Genomic DNA, 12,838 nt, shown 5'->3' on the forward strand with positions numbered 1-12,838 from the left:
TTGGTAGGGGATATGACCGAACCCTTATTGGTCAAGGGCTTGTACGAAGTCAAGGCTCCATAGTCATGGCCGGCGCTTTACGGATGATGACTATGCGAATCATACACTGACGAAGCATGATTTGTTTTGAACGAGACATGTCTGCATTTTATTTTCTATTCCAGCTTATTCACATTTTGTTATCTGCGCAGCACTGCATCAATTTCTACAACCACTTAATGTCCCTGTTTCAAAGGTATTAGCTGCAGCGTAATCCAGTCTAAAGGCGAAAATGAACAGCTCGTAAAGGAGGGTTACAAACTAACGCCCTGATTTTCTCCGCCTACTAAACCACTGCACAAGTCTTGTGTTGAGAGAGAGAGAGAGAGAGAGAGAGAGAGAGAGAGAGAGAGAGAGACATTGTTTAATGGAAAAAACAGAGAATTTTGCCGGCATTTAGATTTCGCTGGCATGCTACTCTGCGTGGGTAAGGGAATGCGGGAGGGAAAGATTGAAAAAAGAATGGTGAGGGAAATAATAGAATTGAAGAGGGAGATAAAACACGGTCATTAAATACGTGTTGAGGTGCTTCGTGGAGTAATGATATAAAATCAACTGATGAAATGCATGATCCGACAAATGTGTTCATAGAGTTCACAGCTTGCAAAATGCCTGAGGGAAACATGCGAGGTGAATTTAGAGTTTGTCAAGGAGTCCAATGTCTTTCAAATATGTAAATAAAAAGTTCATCGCGAGTCTCTGTTGCTTAGGGCAAGCTAAGGGACTTAAAACATTGTTCATTGTTAAAGGCAGTGGGGAGAGCTTCTTTATGCTGTGTTCATAGTTTGCACGCTCGTCAGCGTAAGCAGTGCACTCAAGTAGGATATGTTCCACAGTTTCAATCGAGCCACAGTTGTCACAATACGGGCTGTTCATTTCACCGAAACGGTAGTGCAATCCATTTGTGTATGCACAGTTTAGACGAAGTCGGTGGTAAAGAGTTTCTAGTTGGCGAGGATATTTCGGAGGAAGTCTTGATTTTAGATGGGGGGTCAATAGAATATAGAAATTGGTAGTGATGCGTCGGCAAGCTCCAAAGTCGATACTTTGTTTCGAAAGCAAATCTTTTAGCTAGTTGGGATGCATCAGATTTCGTGAAGAAGGTCTTAATATTTATTTGATGTTGGTGCCCTTTGCGAGCCGCTTCATCTGCTTTTTCATTGGCTTTAATGCCACAGTGAGCCGGTATCCACTGAAATGTTATGCAGTGGCCTGCGGCAATAGCCAAATGATGAAGATACCCGATGTCAAGGGAAACAGGATGATGATTGTTTTTCTTCAGCAGGTTATTCAGGATTTGCAGAGATGCTTTGGAATCATTGAAGATAACTCATCTTTCGGGAGTTTGGCGCAGGATATAGGAGAGAGCTTCTTTAATGCCATGGAGCTCAGCTGTCGTTTATGATGTCTTCCGCTGCAGCCGGTAAGACAGGACATTGTTTGCTGAGGGTACATAAAGGCCACAGGATGAAGTCTCTTGAGCAGTTGAACCGTCGGTGAATATGTGGGTGTGCTGCGTATATATCCTTGACTATGTAGGCGAGAGCGGCTTGCAGAAGTGCTGCCTGTGGCATACGGCTTTTCGCATCCACGCCAGGTACAGACATATTCACCTTTAAAGACGATAGCGTCCATGGAGGAAAAGAGACTGGTAGTGAATTACGTGGCTGAATAATAGTAGGGTGGGGCAGAAACTGTACTGCTTGACCAATGCCAGAGTTGCTGTGAGTTTGGTGGACACGATGCAAGAAATGCTTCTTTCCTTGGAGAACATGTCGGAGATGGGTGCGCATAGTTTCCTAGGCAGCAATCACATCTAGCGGGAGGCATCCTGCTTCTGCAAGTGTTCCTGATGCAGAGGATCCCTTTGGGAGTCCAAGGCATATCCGCAAGCAGTTGTTCCGTGCAGCCTCAAGAATCTTCTTGCTTGTTGGAGATAATCTTTGAAGTACCGGTAAATAGTAGCGTAGCGCTTTTTCAACGTAGGTCTTTTCAAGCAGAACCATCGATCGGCAGTTGCTGCCCCATCGTGTTCCCGCCATGACTCTGAAAACCTGGGATGCTGTAGTGATCATGTCAGAGTTTTTTAATCTGTGGGGCCCAAGAGAGGTTACTGTCAATTATAACCCCTAGGAACCGGTGTTATCGTACATAGGACAGTGACCGTCCACCCAGAAGGAGCGGGTATCGAGTCATTCTTTTCCTTGTAAATGCCATAGCAACACTCTTTTCTGGTGAGAGCCGAAGACCCTGGGGAGCCAGGTACATTGAGATGTGCGTTAACGCTCTCTGAAATCGTTGCTGCGTTGTATAACACGAACGTGATGTACTCCAGATGCAAATATAATCTGCAAAAAATGTAATGCGTACTCCACGGGGAAGGTTTCTTGTTATATGTATAAGGGCAATATTGAACAGGAGAGGGCTGAGCACAGCTTCCTTCGGTACGCCCCTCTTCACTGCATAAAAGGCAGTTTGACCATGTGGTGTGCTCATAAAAATTTGCCGTTCTTGTAAATAGTGTTGTTAACTCCTGAATAGTGAAAGGTAGGTTCATCGCTGACACTGCCGCCGGGGGGATGTTTGACAGACCATCTGTGGAATGTGTGGAAGTCACTGACCCTGCGGACAGTCATCTGCAGTATTCTTCTGAGACTTCTTTAATAGATTTTCGTTCATGCAGAGATAATGCTGTTAAAGGGTAAAGCTGTTGGAGGGGCGTGCGCATACCACGAACTATCCTCCAAGTTTTGGCTACTGATTGGCGCACGTTCAGTGTAGAACAAAAGTCACGCCATCTTCACCAAATTCACCAAACACTACTAGAGACTGACTGGGTCCTACTATTCATATTAAAGCAACCAAGGACTTCACTCCTTTGTGGAGAAAGTAAACAGCGCATCACGAAGAGACCTCTTGCCTAGTACACTGTCAAGTATTTTTTTCTGACGCTGAAAAACAATAGTGTCTTCTAACTTGATTGACCAGCTCAGGAAGTCCACAAAGATTTGTGACCATTATGGATGTATATATAGATGCAGGACATGAAGAAACCACCTTCAATAATTGCGGTTTCTGCCCAAAATAATACAAAAATTAAAAGAAAAAAACTAAAGGAAGGAAATAGGAAAAGTGAGTCAAACGACGAGATGTCTGCAGTTCCTGGTGCTCAGATTTTCAGAGCTACGTTGAATGGTAAACTTGCATTTACCAACACGCCGACATAAGTCGGCTTGCTTCAATTCTCTTATTTTGCTTTCTCCTTCATTTTGTTTTATTACGTTGCGGCGAAGGTTGAGTTCAACCTCGATACATTTCGGGGCCCTGAGCCTGTGTTAGCTGGCGCCAGCCGTAAACGTGGCATAGAAGCGGAAACGGTGCTTTCTCCTCCGCACGATCGCGTACTTCAGTGAGGTAAGTGCCAATGGTTTCGACTAGCTGTCGGTAAGAAGAGACCACGTCAATAGCGTGAAAACGATTCACGTATGCCTTAACATGAATGAAAAATGAGAGAGCAGATACCAAATGTAGAATAATTGAAGGATGGCGACTATGGCCCTCTAGTTGCTGCCTTTGTGGGGAGCAAGATACGACCAGCGTTTCTTTAGCGGCTTTAGAACTTGCTATCTCGCTTTTCGTTGTAGTTCCAAATTCTTGAGCAGCCAATACTATCACTCATAGAGAGTGGCGCTAGCGTTCTTTGTAGATTGTGATTTAGGTATGAGTGGCGAGTGTTTTAGAGAACAAGCAATGGTTCTCTAAACACTGTGGAGTCAAACTTTAAATATTATTTGTTACTGAATGAAAAATAATATTCGTCAAAATATTGAAGAAACTGTGATGCCACCAAAGCCGGGTTTATAGGTTAAGGTTGCCAGTGGTGAACACATCTGTACTAAACAGGGCAAAATATTTATTTTATCAACCGAGAGTATGAAGGAAAGGCCGCAAGATGTAAATAAGACATCGAGACCGTTTCCATGGATCACCGCTTTATTGAAGCGTCAGCGTATCAGAGCATTTCAACGTGGTTTTGGCTGTTTGGTACTTAAAAAAACAAACAAACAAAAAAAAAACATTGGGAGACGCATATGGGTTCCCCGCATGAGACGGCGATGAATCAATGCGGTTTCATACAGGCAGAAAATTAAACCAGTGCATCATCCTTATAGATGCGTGCGGACGGTACTACCAGCAGTTCGAAAACCTAAAGCTTTGATTACAAGATATATAATTTGATGAGGATGCTCTTCTAATATACTACAATAGCTACAAATATAATTCTTCTACAAAACTGTAAAAAATGCTACAAAGCACACAAGTACTTGTTTGAAGAAAAATAAACTACGTGGAGAAACAAAAAGAGTGAAAAGAGCTAATATTCGGGCGTCCCATTCACTGTGCCCTTTCTTCACTACGCTTCTGATTTGCGGAGGCATTAGCAAACCGCGCCAAATAGCCACGATTTTAAAGGCTAACAGCGAGTCTACAGTTGCATTTTCTGCTTAGAGAAGACTTGGGTAGAAATAAATGAGTCCTGGCATATAGCAAACTAACTCTGTGATGGAAAAGCTGTTCGAATGATGCGAATGTTTATTTCGTACCGTTGAGGTAAAATCAAATTTGTGGGAAGCAAGAAAAACATGAAACCAGTAGCAAAGCCATAAAGCGTCGTGCATCAGAGTAGAAGAAGCGCTCTGCGGTCCAAAAACAACAACGCACTGGTCACCCGTCCATAACTGTGCTGTCGCAAGCACCGGGCGGTGCGAATCACCGCTACGTCGCACCCCATCCCGCAGAGTTGTGTGCCGCGGAATATGTACCCGGCGTTGGAGAATGTCCCAGCAGTGACTGTGGATGAACCGCAAGTTCAATCTGGAGGGGTCGCGTTGAAATACGTCGTGTAAATACGTGTTGAAATACGTCCACCTCCATCCTACTCTGTGTAACCCTCATTCCTCTTAGTTTGTAGAAACTGAAAGTAAATGGACTAAAATGTAATTAGCTTCAACTAGCCGAATACGAATAAACGTGGTTTGTAAAGCATGTTGGCTTTAACTTTCCGAAATAGCACTTCCTCAATGAGGGGCATTGCAGTAGGCGGCTCAGGGTTAATTTTGAACATTCCTGTTTTTATCATCAAAGGGATGCTTGTATATTTTAAATGTGACCCCATCGGAACATGTCGCCCAAACTTTGAACCCAAGTTCTTATAATATTCACATGAAAACAAATCGAGTGCCTAGTGATAACAAGGTGTTTTCAATGTTGTCGAAATTCGTGTCGCAATAAGTGATTACACTCCAAATCACTGGCACTGCAATAATTGAGACTTAGCGTCTGAAATGCTCATTCCTGCTGGTTGCGCATTACACATCTAGCGATATATCTCGATCAACGAGGGCGGGTTTCAGCAGCCATATGCACTCAATGGGCAAACTGCAAGGACCATCAGGAGCCTACCAGCAGTCAGAGAAGGGCACCAAGTATTCTTGACACCGTGTCGTCTAACGGAGTTAAAAATATCCTGCGTATATCATCATACCATCAAAATGTTTTCTGTTTAAACTATATTTCCTTAACTGAAACTTGTGTGCGGAAGGCAGATCGGGGTTCCTATATCCGAAAATTGTCAGCCTTATTACCGCCCCAGTAGTAACTTTGCGGGGTCACCAATAACGACGCATTTTGTAGCCGCGGTTTTCGCTGCTTATTAGTGGACCAACTACAGACGCGCGGGCTGACAGGGAAGAGAAGGCAATGACTCTGTTGGCGTCGTAACCTAGTTTCTTGACGCCAGTAGTGGAAGAGGCCGAAAAATGCGGTGACACACAAGCAAGGCAACACGCGTACGGTGAGCACTTCCCTACCATACGCCCAGGCAGTAAAAACTTACATCAAGCATTGTATGGATGTTCCCTAGTTCACACGAACCTTGGAAGCTGATGCGGCTACAGGGAGAAGCTACAGTAAGCTATCATAAATGTTAATGCTAAAAATTTCTTTTTGTACGCATGATGCTCCTATATTACACTCCAGCCTTAATATCTCAGTTATATGAGCTTACCTTTTACCTCGTTTTGCTGTCCTGGTCTTTCTTTCCAGCACCTTATGAGATGGTGGGGTTGTGAACGTTAACTTCAAGCGACACATCCTACACTTGCCTAGCCTGAACTAGTAATCAGCCTAGGAAGTTGAGGCAGTGGGAGCTCTGTGGCTATTATATGCTAAAGTAAGGTGAAGCCTACTAGCCCCCAGGCACCAACGCTTTTTCCTCTTCTTCTCCCAGACCAGCACAATCCTTCCTCGTCGTCAGTGGCGTGACAATATTAATGATTAAGCTTCATTTTCAGTTTATTCATATTCCTGCAATCTAGGTGAGACTTATTATCTGGGCTAGATGTTTTAGCCTCACTAGAGAAATGTGTAGCGATGCACTGGGATTCGTTACGACGTACTCGAACTAAGCGCACTAAATATGTGGCCGTTATACCATGTTTCTCTTCATCGGTCTTTCTTTCCATCACACTAGAGGATGACCGGGTGGTCAGCGTCATGCCTCTGTCTAGATTACACTGTAACCGAGGGCCGAAATAAAAGGTTGGCACGAGGCCTTGAGTGGACTACATGTTAGATACCATGAACAAGTAGGTGAGCTGCGTGTCAATTTTCTTTATGATACAGCGCAATGACACAAATCCAAGAGGAGGAGAAGGGCCGATTCCAGCACCGTGTCTCTATTCTTCGTTTTCTCTTGGCCTCGTGCCTATGTAAGCTGTACTAAAAATAGTACGCATGTTAGAGATACCTATCTCTCAGTTCACTTCTAGGCTTTGCTTTTCAACATAGTTTAATTCCTGTGCGCAGAAAGCTCTCCTGCAAATAGGCATATTGCCCTCTCTAGGATAGCTGCTTATAACCCCAGTGCGCTGGTCAATGTCAACCTAGACGACATATTTCTGTTTCTTGGAAGGGGGGGGGGGGTTATGTCAGTCCCCAGGTTTTAAAAACGTACATCACTTTCGGAAGCTACCTAAGCCTTTCGGACGTAAGAATAAAATTAGGAGAAGTGGGCGAGACCCAGATTCACGCTTTAAATGCAATCCTTCCTTTGAACTTATAAATTTTCATGTAGTTTTTACGTGTTTATTAGCTTTGGTATTATGGAAACGAAGATGAAAATGACAACCGAACTTGAATTGTACAAAGGCCCTTAGCCGAATAAATATCGTGGATTCAAGCTCTCGATCCTCTGCCTAAGAAGGTTCAGACACAGAGGCTTTTTTTTTTTCCCGCTTAATGCGAACAGAAAAGGCAAACAATAAGCCGGGCTAAAATGTGTTCCCATTTGTGAGACATCAGGCGCTCGGAGACACCAAGAAAAGACCAGTGACCCTTTAGCATAAGAAAACAAAAAAATATTACGTTACGTAAAACAAGTACACTTAGTGAGAGATAATAATATACCGACTTATTAGCTTCTTGATTAGTAAAAAATATGATTACCAAGCTTCTCCGCATCTATAAGGTGGATATATAATTTTATCATAGCTCCTTTAGCGTGTGCTCGAAAGAGCTTGCACTGATAATGTATGAACGTTCACCAGAGGAGGGCTGAATCCTAATCGTGGAAGGTAAAAAGGCTGCCGAAATCGGTTTATCTTTAAGATAAATCAAACTTCGTTAATTTCTGACTTATTATAACTGCATAATGAATTTGTCGTTGTGACATACGGTCAATGCGAAATGGAATGAGCACAGGGCGAATGACTCCATAGCCTACCCGTCCCAGACGTCACAGGCAATAAGAAGGTAGCGGCACGTGAGATGTACATGTGCGGAAATAATGAGTGATCTTGCCGAAAGCTTTTGGCAATCTGCTAATGGAACGTTGACGCCCTATGGACTCGATGGTCAAACTAAATGAAGCAAGGGAGTCTCACGGGCGTGCCATAATTTCTGCGTCCTTTATTCCTTGTTTTATTGATCTCGGGAGGTCGTAGCAAGACGTGTGACATCGATCTGGCGAGGGCGACGACACCTTTCCAAGTGAGGGGGCTGCTGGGAATGACTTTTGATAAGAAAAATGGGGCACTCAATGTCTTTATCGCGTGGTGTACCTTATTTTATATCCCAAGATCGAAATCAAATGCGTAAAAACGCCGACGCAAAAGGTATTCGTTTACAGGGTAATAAATGAAAAACAGTTTAATGATATGTAAGGCTCAACATTCGATAGATGGGGGCTATGGGAGGCACACCGAAGACTTGAGGTCCCTGGAATAATTTTCAACCACATGGAGGTTCTAAATCTGTGGTCACAAGCAGAAATGAAAGGAATAAAAAGAAAGAGGCCAACCATTAAAAACTCTGCAACCCTAATATGTGTTTGGCAAGAGCAGCCCTGCAGCAGACCTTATTTGTAATATTATGGAGGAAATTGACAGCTCTCATTACCAAAATTGGGGCTCACACAATCCGCACATGGTGATATAACCGCATTTGTCCGGCCACATGCATTTGTGTGTACAACTAGAAGCTGTTATACATCCTTATTGTGAATTTATTAACACTGTGGTGGATGTAGTTGGCCTCTCGGGTACACTGAACGCGCTCTGAAATTTCATTGCATGAGAGTTTGACACTTCGAACCTGCCTTGACAGGAATAGCATCCACGATTTGCGCCTTGAATGCATGCTGTCGAGTGAACGAGCTGTCAGATTGATGGCAAAGCCTCCCGGCATTTAGAAGGCTAGCGGATATACACCATGGGGCCAAACCTCAGCAAAAGTACCAAGAACGATGTTTCACGACCTCTCAAGCTCTGCACGCTTCGAATGCCATTATTGACAATTAATGAAAACGTTCAATGCCAACTGCAATGCGGCAAGAGAGCTCCAAAATACAGCTGCAGCGTGCAAGTCAAGAAGCTCCGAACGGCAGCGAAAATAAAATGCAACCGTGGTAGTACGCTGTCATGGTGACGTCATGGTTCGTCATGGGATAACGTCATTATCCTTACAGCAGCGGTAATACTTGCTGATAATTACCTCCACAATCTTCTGCTTTTCATTATCATGACTCGAGATATATAGACAGCACAATAACGTGATTCTTTATATATCAGTCATTACCCATTATTACCAGTCGCCATCAGTTATTTATTCCTATGTATTTGGTGTAGTATGTAGTGATCAACTACCATACACCATGGGCATGTGTAAAGATGCATCTGATTAACCGCCCATTAGACAATTGCTGCTACAAACCCACAAAACACCAAGTACCAATACAGTCTTACAAGCACACGACAACAACGGCGGCAGAACCACTTGATGAGCTTATGTTTATGTTTACCGGAAAATCGCTCCTAAGCTATACGCGGATACATCGTCTGCTAACATTCGCAGGCAGCTACCAGAGCCATTCATACAAGCGAAGGGCTGTGGGGAGCACAGGCTGAAGTCTCACTGACTCCAGCTGTCTTCCTAGATTTCTTCAAGTTCACGCTCAGATTGCATGTAACCAGCTCAAAGATAAGCTCGTCCTCGAAACTTCACATTGGTCATTTAAAATTCCCTCACCATACCCACTGGAAGTATTAATCATCGGAAACATGTCAACATACAGTATGAGAGCTTTCGACAAGATGTGCTATTAGATCGCTCCCCCAAACCTCCAACTGGTCAATTCGTATCCTACGCAAACTTCAAGGCTTATCTGTACTGTCACTGGGCTATACATTCATGCCCCAACTGCTTATAAAATTAGCCCTATGCCAGAATCTCTCACTGGCTACTTTGATGCCCACAAGCACTAAAAGCCAACATACCCCTACCCACGGGGTATACTCTACATTCTGGATCCAGTCCAGAATCTTCCCCTGAAGATCAGGCATCGGGTTGCACTGGGCAGCCCCCCGCAATCCTTTTAGTGAATATTTAAGGATTTTTTTAGGGGGGGAGGGGGTGGCAAAGACAGCCCCACATTAGATGGCGTAGATTGACTCTGCTCAGACAGACATTACAAGTTGAGAAGGAATGGGCAGCTGTGTGGATGAGGTGGCAGAAGGCAAGAGTGGAAAATGTGTCTCGCCGAAACTGACTCCGCAGAATCTCGCGATAACGAGAATATTTGCGGTTGTTCGGGGGGTCTACAAGTCGACCGTGGTGGCAGTGATGGCGTATGTCGTGAAAGGAGGAGATGGGGTCTCGCCTGGCAGTCCCACGTACCTATGACGTAGCTTTATGTCGCTCTTGTTGTCACGTTACACTCCACTTCCGACAAGCAAAGATTTAGTCCCAGCGTGAAGATGATAGCAGCGATGATAATTACGATGTAGTTAGAGATAATAATAATGATAATAGTACCTATGAGAATGACGCTGACTATAATGATAATAATGATGATGGCAATTACTGCTAATTGCGTTCATAATGGTGATAGTATAGTGATGATCATGGTATTATGGCTGACCGCGAAGCACTCAGTGAAAACAGTCATAGTGGTTCTCGCAATTTCCGCTCTTAAGCAGAGTTAAGCGTAGTCCTGTAAATATTCATGTCCTGTACTTTTCTGTAAAGTCTTGTAATTTTACAATTTAGTTGCTTAAGTTTGCGTATATGCATATATTTAAAGCTGAAGACACGCTTATGTACATATAATATTCAATTTTGTTGAACTTTCGCGACCGTTCTTTGTTCTGAAGGTCCTGAAGCATTTAGATATTTTTAGGTAAGGAATGCTGGAAGCATTGACGGTAATCACTGCCATGTTTTGGAAGCTGCAGATGTCAGATATTTCGGGCCTCACTCCGTACACGTCTGAGTTGTGTGGCCTTTTGTATAGACGGTGCCTGGCTCCGGAAATGAAGCTCTTCCTTTTTTCCTCGTTAGTGCCAAGAGATAGAAAATGTATTGGCCTACCACCAACTCCATCTTCTTTCTTTATATTATCCAAGCACGACTCTACCCGCGAGCAGAGCATAAAAAGCGAATCACGAACAATGGTGGGGTTTCCGATCGCGTGACTGGGCCCAGTGGATACGCACAAAAAACACTAACCCAGTCCTTGCCTACTTTACTAAAACAAGAAGAGCAGGGAAGAAAAAGCATTATCGTTGACAAAGATGGAAAAGGCGAAAGTTGCGTGAGCAAAAAATGCGTACCTCGCGGTGACGCATCGATTTTCTCAAACGCCCGCTGATTTATCTAACCAAAGCATGGCTGCGAAGCATGAATGGCACAGCGCCTGCATAGGTGTATTCTGCGCACGATTAGAACATTTACGAACAGGAAAATATGATCTTCTTATAACGCCTACCTGAGAAAGAATCGCACCATGTCATTCGCATGCAGCCATCTCTATTTGCATTGCCGTTACATTTTTTTTCTCAACCTTCGCACACTCTCGTCAGTGCAAGTCAAATTGATGCACAAAAAGAATGCAAGTCAAAAACGCTAGATATAGGCGATGAGAACGCATTCGAACCCATTCACCCTTGACACGCCTTTGTCTTATCATCTAGAAGGATCACCACTAAACTTCAAGGGAGAAGTTTAAGATCGCATGATACCCCTTTTTAAGCATCCAACACAGTACGTAAGTTCTCTTCCCGCCGCAGTACACAACGCAAGAATTGTCATATAGAAAGAAAGATAGCTTGGAGTTATAGGTGTCGTTGTCCGGAAAATGTTGAGATGCTTGGTCATATTTGTGAGACGCAATTGAAGCAAGCGTAAAAAAATAAAAAAGGGATATAATCGATTCTATACAGGAATCTTCTTCATGGTATGACAAAGTTAAATTGAGATGCAGTGCCAGCATGCTTTCTACGGATGGCGGATGGAATGGTCTATAAATTGTATTTAAAGAAAGAACAGGCGATTTAGCATCGCTAAAGAGGGGGGTGGGGGGGGGGGGCACAATATCTCGCAGTGGCGCCCGCTTCCTCTCCTTTAACATTACTTTGGTCTTCGGAACCACGACCTTGCATTCCGGTGACTCTCACTGTTGAGAACGGCTATGATCTGCGTCAGACAATATCTTGCTAACCCAAAAGAGCTGACGCAAGATCTTCAGAAACATGTATGCTTCACTGTGGTGCGGCTTCCTTTAAGAAAGCTATCACTAGGGCAGGATAGCCGCGCGTTGGTAAACTCGCGCGTTACACACCAGCATCGTATTGCTCAGCCGCCATTTGAAGGACATGTGTCCGAGTACAGCGCACATCCAAAATGGATACCCCCCAATGTGGTTCTAAATGCAACTTTGTCAGAAGGCGTGGAGACAATGAAGATAATGGCATCCGTAGCGCAGCAAGAAATACGTGTCAAGGGCACAATAAGAACAGCGTGCGTGAATAGCACATGAAGCAACTGCCTAACGATAATGCGTCCGCGGTCTAACGTACTGGTCAGCGAAAGTGACCTGCTTTCTCGGCCTCACTTCGGAACACATTTTCGGCGAAGAAGGTTCTCGGCAATGACATGTGGTTTCATGACGGCACTGAAGACACTGGCACAGACAAAGCCGTTACTGCTTCAAGAACATGGCGACCTCAGGTGCCTACATTGAGCTTTCCTCAGAATGCGTGTACTTGCACAGTTGCGTTAAACGTTTGGTCTTTTCGGGGCTTCTAGAGAGACCTTACTGATAAACGTACTTGTAGGCATTCCTCTCACGACGAAGACTATACACAGCCATAGTGGTAGCGTCGGTGTGCAGAAAGCGGGATACATAAACTTCGTCGGCTGCAGATGACAGAAATTATGGTGTGGCTGGGGAAAAAAAAAGCTA

This window comes from Amblyomma maculatum, chromosome 4, assembly GCF_055883805.1.
Source record: "Amblyomma maculatum isolate TAMU_Amacu chromosome 4, ASM5588380v1, whole genome shotgun sequence".
In the NCBI taxonomy this organism is placed as follows: Eukaryota; Metazoa; Arthropoda; class Arachnida; order Ixodida; family Ixodidae; genus Amblyomma; species Amblyomma maculatum.